Here is a 7,350-nt window from a genome sequence, read left to right on the forward strand (position 1 = left end):
AAAAAAAAAAAAAAAAAAAAAAAAAAAAAAAAAAAATGAGATGCCTTGGTCTTGGTGTCTTGTCACAGCAATGAAAAAGAAAAACACACATTTTAAAATCCATCTAGAATCTACAGACAGATATAAAATGAAGCTTTACTGTGGACTTGTTATCCATTTATCCCATATCTGCAGTCTTTATTTCTACAAATAAACTTCAAATATATAATAGCAATGAAATATGTCAGGGCATTTCAGCTCTGTGACTGGTGAATTGAGATTCTATTGACTGAATGTACAGTACATCAATTCTTTCACAGTGTTGTAAAATCTTATCTATGGATGGATATTTACAGATACTTATGGACACTTTGAAGTAGCCTAAAATAGCTCCATAGTAATAACATTTAGCAAGCATAATGTATGGTAAAAGATAAAAAATTTAGACTAACTTTATTACCCCAATATGAATTTTGATAAAATTTATGAACTTCATCTGCATGTTTCCCCAATCCTAGTTTAAATGATTTTTTTTTTCAATGCCTGATAGATGGCTCAGGTGCTAAGAGCCATGGCTGGACTTCCAGAGAACCCAGGTTCAATTAACAGAAAATACATATTGCTTCAGAACCATCTATCAAATCTAGTTTGTCACAAGGCATTTAATGATATCTTCCAGCCTCTACAGGCCTCAGGCATGCACATTCTACACAGTCATAAATGTAGGCAAACTATTTATACAGTAAATTAATAGATTTATGGTAAAATGTTAAGAAAATAATATCCAATAAAAAGAGTAGTCAATGGAAAATAAAATTTGTAAAACATTGTAATTTGCTAACATTACACTCAGTGTAAGGCTTCAATCACTAAGATTATTGTTTGAAAAAAACACATGCCTAAATTGCTGTGTGGAACTGTGTCTTACCTACAATATTGCAGAACCAAGGGTTTTTACTCACTTGTTGAATTTAGAAATGAGAAAGACATTTTCTCATTTTCTCCATCTGAGCATGCCAACATTCAACCAGAAGCCCATCCCTGTGATCAGCACAAGGGGGCTAAAAGTTGCATAACCAAGGGCCAGAAACTCTCGAATATTTGCCATCAAGGTACTGTCCCTTGAAAAGAGACTTAGAAACAGAGAAAAGGCACAATCAAACCAATAGAAGAAAACAATTCAGAGCATCAGAAAGAGAACACTTTGAGCAGCTCTCAGCTCAGGAGGAGTTCTGTAGAGAAGCTTGGAGTTCTGAAGGTAGAGGACTTGCTGGTGATACTTATGGAGAACAAATAACATATAACCACTGGCCCCTCCCATGGCACCCTGAAACACTGCATCTCTCAGAACCATGAGAGGAAGAGTAATCCAATTTATTTTCTGATTTGGTAAAATAAAATAACAATAGTTGTCATCAGTTTTAAGCTGCGATACATTCAGTCTTGCATTTGTAGTAGAATAGATTAGGTTCACACACATTAAACCATTGATTATCCTAAAGAATGAGAAGAATGGAAGGATGTGCCATGCAGACTTTGGCCTGAGCCTCCTCTACCCAGATCCTCTCGGACTGATAATGATGTCCTAGACCACAGTGAGGAGACTGCTGGTGCAGATGGAGAGGCCTCAGGCCACCCTCTCCAGATAAGCAATGATTTTACAGCCTATGTCATCTAGGAAGTTTCTCAAACCAAAAGCTACAATAGTCTTTGGCAACCCTTTGGTAAGAAAGATTAGAATGTTTGTAAAAGCCAAGTAGAGGAGAATAAGGTGTATGAGTTTCTTTTCAGGGCCTCCACACCAACTGAACATATAATTCAGAGAAACAGACATGTTCCCCAGAATGCTAAGCACAGGGATGAAGAGAAAACTTATTTTCTTAATAAACTTGAAAACCATTTTTTTCTTGTATACAGGATGTAAATATAATTTAAAGAAAGCATCAGTAATCAGGATCTGAACAACATATTTTGCATAATACCATTATCTGGTGTTCAAGAGAAAGTGATGGAGGCATGTTGCAGAAGAGGTATTAGAAACTCCCACCCCTTCTCCTGTGGACTCTGCGTTGTTGTGTGCTGACAGATGTTTGGTAACTGGTTGGAATGTAAACTTTTAAAAAGAGATTTTAATTTCATAGCTATAAACCATCAAAACAGACTTGTTCGTGTGTGTGTGTGTGTGTGTGTGTGTCTGTCTGTCTGTCTGCCTATCTTTCTGCATTTATATATTACCCTTGTATCAGAATAGTTGAGTTGAACTCCACATTTCCACAAACAAAATTTCTTCCTGTTTCTCACCTTATTCCTTCATATTTCCCCACCCAATTCCCAAAGCCCAAGGCTCATGCTGAACCTGTCTGCCTTCCCCACATCACACACAGACAGTGGGAAACCCTGCTGCTCAACACCTGTAACCTCTCTCAGCATTAGTAACTTTACCTTCCACATCTCTCCTTTGTTCAATACTCCTTTCTCATCTGCATCTTAGCACAACAATTTCTAGAATTGCATTTAGCTTCAAAGCTTTATAACTTCAATTTCTACATCTTAGTATTTTGAACATTTTTATCTCTTCCCTTTTCCTAACTTTAAATCATATATTAGACTAGCTTTTTGTCTTTTAATAATTGATTCCTTCTACTGAAGTGGCCTGTCAGGAGTAGGACAGAGGTGATTAATCTTCCACATTATCTTCAGGAATGCTAGAAAATTATTTTAAAAGACAGGATGAACTTGTGTTTTGAGAGATGGATGTATGGGTCTAGTCTCCAAGCATTGGAAAGGCTACATCCTTTTATCCTGGTTCACTAAAAAGAAGCAAACAAAAACAAAGAAAAAAACTACTTATTGTTCTTTGCTGTTTAGCAGTGGGATAAAATTAAAGTTAGATGTTTCAGGATGTACTACTTCACAGCCTGGATCCTTAAAGCAGGACTTCTCAATATGGTAATGTTTAACTGCTACTCTAGTAATGTAGATGTCTATGTACCCAGCAGGTATGCAGTAGCTGAAGTTGATATAAGTATGCATAATATTATGTGATAGAATCTAGAGAATATTAGCATGGATACAGAAAGAAAAGTTTTGAATTAGGAATTAAATGTTACTATACAGAAAACATATGTCAATATATAAAGTGTGGAAATGTAGGAAAATAAAAAATACAATTTTTACAAACAGTAATGACACTGTTGAAGTCAAAAGGCTGGCAAGCATTGAGACTAAATATAAGAATTTTTGTTTGGTTTTCTTTTTTGTTATTTTTGAGACAGAGTCTTCCTGTGTAAACCAGGCTAGCATTGAATAATTATCTTCAGTCTCTCTAGCGCTGATGTTATAGGAGTGTATCATTATGCTTGTCTCAAATTTTTGATAAGTGCCAAAAAAATCTTCTATATCTTACTGATTTCTTTAAAACATGAAAGGAAGTAACCTCAGGCAAATGCCCACCCAGAGCTATGCCCTACTCCAGGCTGAGGATGGATAGCAATGCCTCAGCATTTCTGTCCCATTTCCATATCTCTAGGAACTCACTCCTTTGATCTTTCTGAGGCCAGGGACCAGCCCTGTCAGAATTAGAAGGAAAGCAGAGGGTCCAAGGCTCACAGATCCTCTCAACTACTTCCTGGCTTAGTTAGAGAGATACTTCAATTTTAATGAAATTCTCTATGGCATAGCTGAGGGCATCTAAGATCTTACCTCCATGTACTCACCCGAACTTCTGTGGTGCAGCCAGGCTCTGGAGCAATCCTGGGAAGGTGACACTTGCCAGGTCATATTTGTACTGTCTGGATCTCTGGGGCTCTTGGTACTGCATCAGGTACTGCAAACTTCAGGTTTCATGTTGTCACAATATCAGAAGGAAGGAAGGCCACTACAGGGCTTCAGTTCCTGAAGTACAGCTTCCCTCTTTCCCACAATTACAACATCCGTTTTGCTCAGAAGTTATTTCCAGAAAAATTAGGGTTTAATTATTTTGAGAGGAAGGATGTGGAGTGAGAAAATGAATACCTAACCATTTTCTGTGAACCGAGCTTCCCATATCTATAGAGGACCTCCTGTGTACTCACTCAGGCCCTGTGCTTGATGCTTCAGTTTCTATGCACGTATGCTCCTTGCTTAACTGATTTACAGGGCCTTGTTCTCTGGATGTCCTCCATCCTCTTACAATTTCTTACAATTTCTGCCTCCTCTTCCAAAAGTTCCCCTGTTCTATGAGGTGCAGGATTTGATGGAAACTTCCTAGATAGACTTCCTTTCTGCCTAATATCTGACTCTGAGTCTCTATATCTGTTCCTATCTGCTGCTGGAGGAAGATTTTCTGATGAAGGCTGGATAACACATTGATCTATGAGCTCAGAAAGATATCATGAGGAGTAATTTTATTGATACATTTTATAAAACTAACAATGTTTGATTTTGCCCTAGGTCTGTGGGCTCTCTAGTCTCTGTTTTTTGGTCAGGCAAGTCGTCTGGGGTATGGGTTCCTTCTCACAGAGTAGGACATTACATAAAATTAGACATTGGTTGGCTTGTCCCATATCTTCTGTGCTACCAGTGCCCTGGAATAATTTTTTCAGGCAAGACAGATTTAAGGTCAAAGGTTTTGTGGTTGAGTTGGCATCCATGTTCCTGTTTCTGAAGCCTACCAGAAGGCTTCATGTAGACACCAGTTTAGTGTCTCCAAGTTCAATGAGTTGTGTGGATGTTGTCATTGCTAATGGAGCCCCAATGCCAGTTTCCAGAGGTCAACACTTTTTCTTAGTGAATTCGTGGTTTAAGGGGAATTTTTGTGGGAGACCCTTGGCACAAAACCCAACTGAGTGCAGTCTAGTATGATCCCTGGAGACCTTACCTGGCTAAAACAAATGGCCAGTTCACACTTAGTATTCACTATTACTAGGAGTCTTCATTAGGTTCACCTTCAGAGATCCCAGAAAGTTACCACTGCTCTGGATTTCCAAATTCTACCCAATACTACCCAATTGCAGCCATCTCTCCTACACTCTCTTCCTCCACCGATCTTTCCCTCAACCTTATCTTCCTGTTCCTGTCACTGCATGCTCCCAGTCAATTTATAAATCTGTTCATTTTAAATATTTAGTTACTACTTAAAGAGTGCTCTGCTGGCCTGTATGCCTTCACTCAAGAAAAGGACAGTAGATTTCATTATAGATGGTTGTAAGCCACCATGAGGTTTTTAGGAATTGAACTCAGGTCCTCTGGGAGGAAAGCTAGTGCTCTTAACCTCTGAACCATCTCTCCTGTAAAATGTACTGAATTTTCCCAACCCTCAGAGATCCATGTTTCTTTCCTAGACCACTTCCTTTCTTAGACTCACTATGTCTACAGGGTATAGCTGGTTGTTTTACTCAAAGGCTAATATTAACTTATAAGGAATACATATTATGTTTATCTTCCTGGGTCTGGGTGACTCAGTCTGTTTTACTTGCAATCATTTATTGCAAGGAGTCATTGGTCTGGCTCCAGGCCTCTGACTTCTGCTACACTATCAACACTAGCTTTTCATGGGGACTCCTCTCAGGAATCCTGTTGTGGCCCTGTATCATGGCCCTGTTTTGGATCTGCATGGCCAGTACTATAATGTGCTACTGTAGTTCATAGATAATGTAGATATTGGTTGTTGGGGTTTTGGGTTTTTTTGAGTTTGTTTGTTTGTTTGTTTGTTTGTCTCACGTATGCTGTTAAGTTGCTAATATGAATTCTCTCAAATTTTTAATATGTATACATTCAATGCTACAGATTTCCCTAGTAACACCACTTTCATTGTGTTCCATCAGTTTAAATGTCAGGAGCAGTCATAGGAGAAGTCCATAACTAGCAGGTAATCTTACTGAGATGACTCTGCCTTGGATTAAGAACAATCCATGATGGATTTGCTCTGTGATTTGAGGCCTAGGAGAAATGCATTTTATGTTAGATTCCTGCTATTAATATGCTTTTTCTGGTATTGTTAAATATATTTAACAATCACTAGGTTTTGACCCACCATTTTGAACATATCTTTGCAGAATTACAAAGATGTACTGTCTTGTAGTGATGTTATATAGGCAAATAGATGACTTATGCATTGTTAATGATGATCCTATGAGAATTCCTAAAATTATATTAGTATTTATTATATACTCTTTTATAGTGGAACTACTATTAGTTCTCTCTGATAATCAAAACTGCAATGAGAAATCTGCCAGTCCCCAAGTGTCACCAGTTAATTGCTTCTAAGATAATAAGCAGCATTCTACTATTGAGAGCACATTCCAAAAGGTGGCAAAACTATTAACCAAAGGCCATGAAAAGGAAACTGGAGTTGCTTCAGTGTTCTGGTGCGGAGCGTCACGTCTCGTGCGTGTTCATTCAGCCACGATGCCTGAGGAAACCCAGACCCAAGACCAACCAATGGAGGAGGAGGAGGTCGAGACCTTTGCCTTTCAGGCAGAAATTGCCCAGTTAATGTCCTTGATCATCAATACCTTCTACTCGAACAAAGAGATCTTTCTGAGGGAGCTCATCTCCAATTCATCGGACGCTCTGGATAAAATCCGATACGAGAGCCTGACGGACCCCAGTAAACTGGACTCAGGGAAGGAGCTGCACATCAATCTCATTCCCAGCAAACAGGACCGAACCCTGACGATTGTGGATACCGGAATTGGAATGACCAAGGCCGANTTGATCAATAACCTTGGCACCATTGCCAAGTCGGGCACCAAAGCCTTCATGGAGGCTTTGCAGGCTGGTGCAGATATCTCTATGATTGGCCAGATTGGTGTTGGTTTTTACTCTGCGTATTTGGTTGCTGAGAAAGTGACTGTCATCACCAAGCATAACGACGATGAGCAGTATGCCTGGGAGTCCTCAGCTGGGGGATCCTTCACAGTGAGGACTGACACAGGTGAACCAATGGGTCGTGGAACAAAGGTTATCTTGCATCTGAAAGAAGACCAAACTGAGTATTTGGAGGAAAGGAGAATAAAGGAGATCGTGAAGAAGCATTCTCAGTTCATTGGCTATCCCATTACTCTCTTTGTGGAGAAGGAACGAGATAAGGAAGTCAGTGATGATGAGGCTGAAGAAAAGGAAGAGAAAGAGGAAGAGAAAGAAAAAGAAGAAAAGGAGTCTGATGATAAACCTGAAATAGAAGATGTTGGTTCTGATGAAGAGGAGGAGGAGAAGAAGGATGGTGACAAGAAGAAAAAGAAGAAGATAAAGGAAAAGTACATTGATCAAGAAGAACTCAAAAAAACCAAGCCGATTTGGACGAGAAATCCTGATGACATCACTAATGAGGAATATGGAGAGTTCTACAAGAGCTTAACCAACGATTGGGAAGAACATTTGGCAGTAAAG

General features: G+C 39.1%; 2 pseudogenes across 1 annotated transcript; one reads left to right on the forward strand and one right to left on the reverse strand.

Annotated features, from left to right (window-relative positions):
* Positions 1-950: 950 nt before the first annotated feature.
* On the reverse strand, positions 951-1,879 carry LOC110288353 (annotated as a pseudogene).
* A 4,414-nt stretch (positions 1,880-6,293) lies between these two features.
* On the forward strand, positions 6,294-7,344 carry LOC110288354 (annotated as a pseudogene). The gene has a single exon (XR_002377282.2). The product of XR_002377282.2 is annotated as a heat shock protein HSP 90-alpha pseudogene (transcript).
* The last annotated feature ends 6 nt before the right edge of the window (positions 7,345-7,350 follow it).

Source organism: Mus caroli, unplaced genomic scaffold (assembly GCF_900094665.2).
Source record: "Mus caroli unplaced genomic scaffold, CAROLI_EIJ_v1.1 scaffold_20264_1, whole genome shotgun sequence".
Classification (NCBI taxonomy): domain Eukaryota; kingdom Metazoa; phylum Chordata; class Mammalia; order Rodentia; family Muridae; genus Mus; species Mus caroli.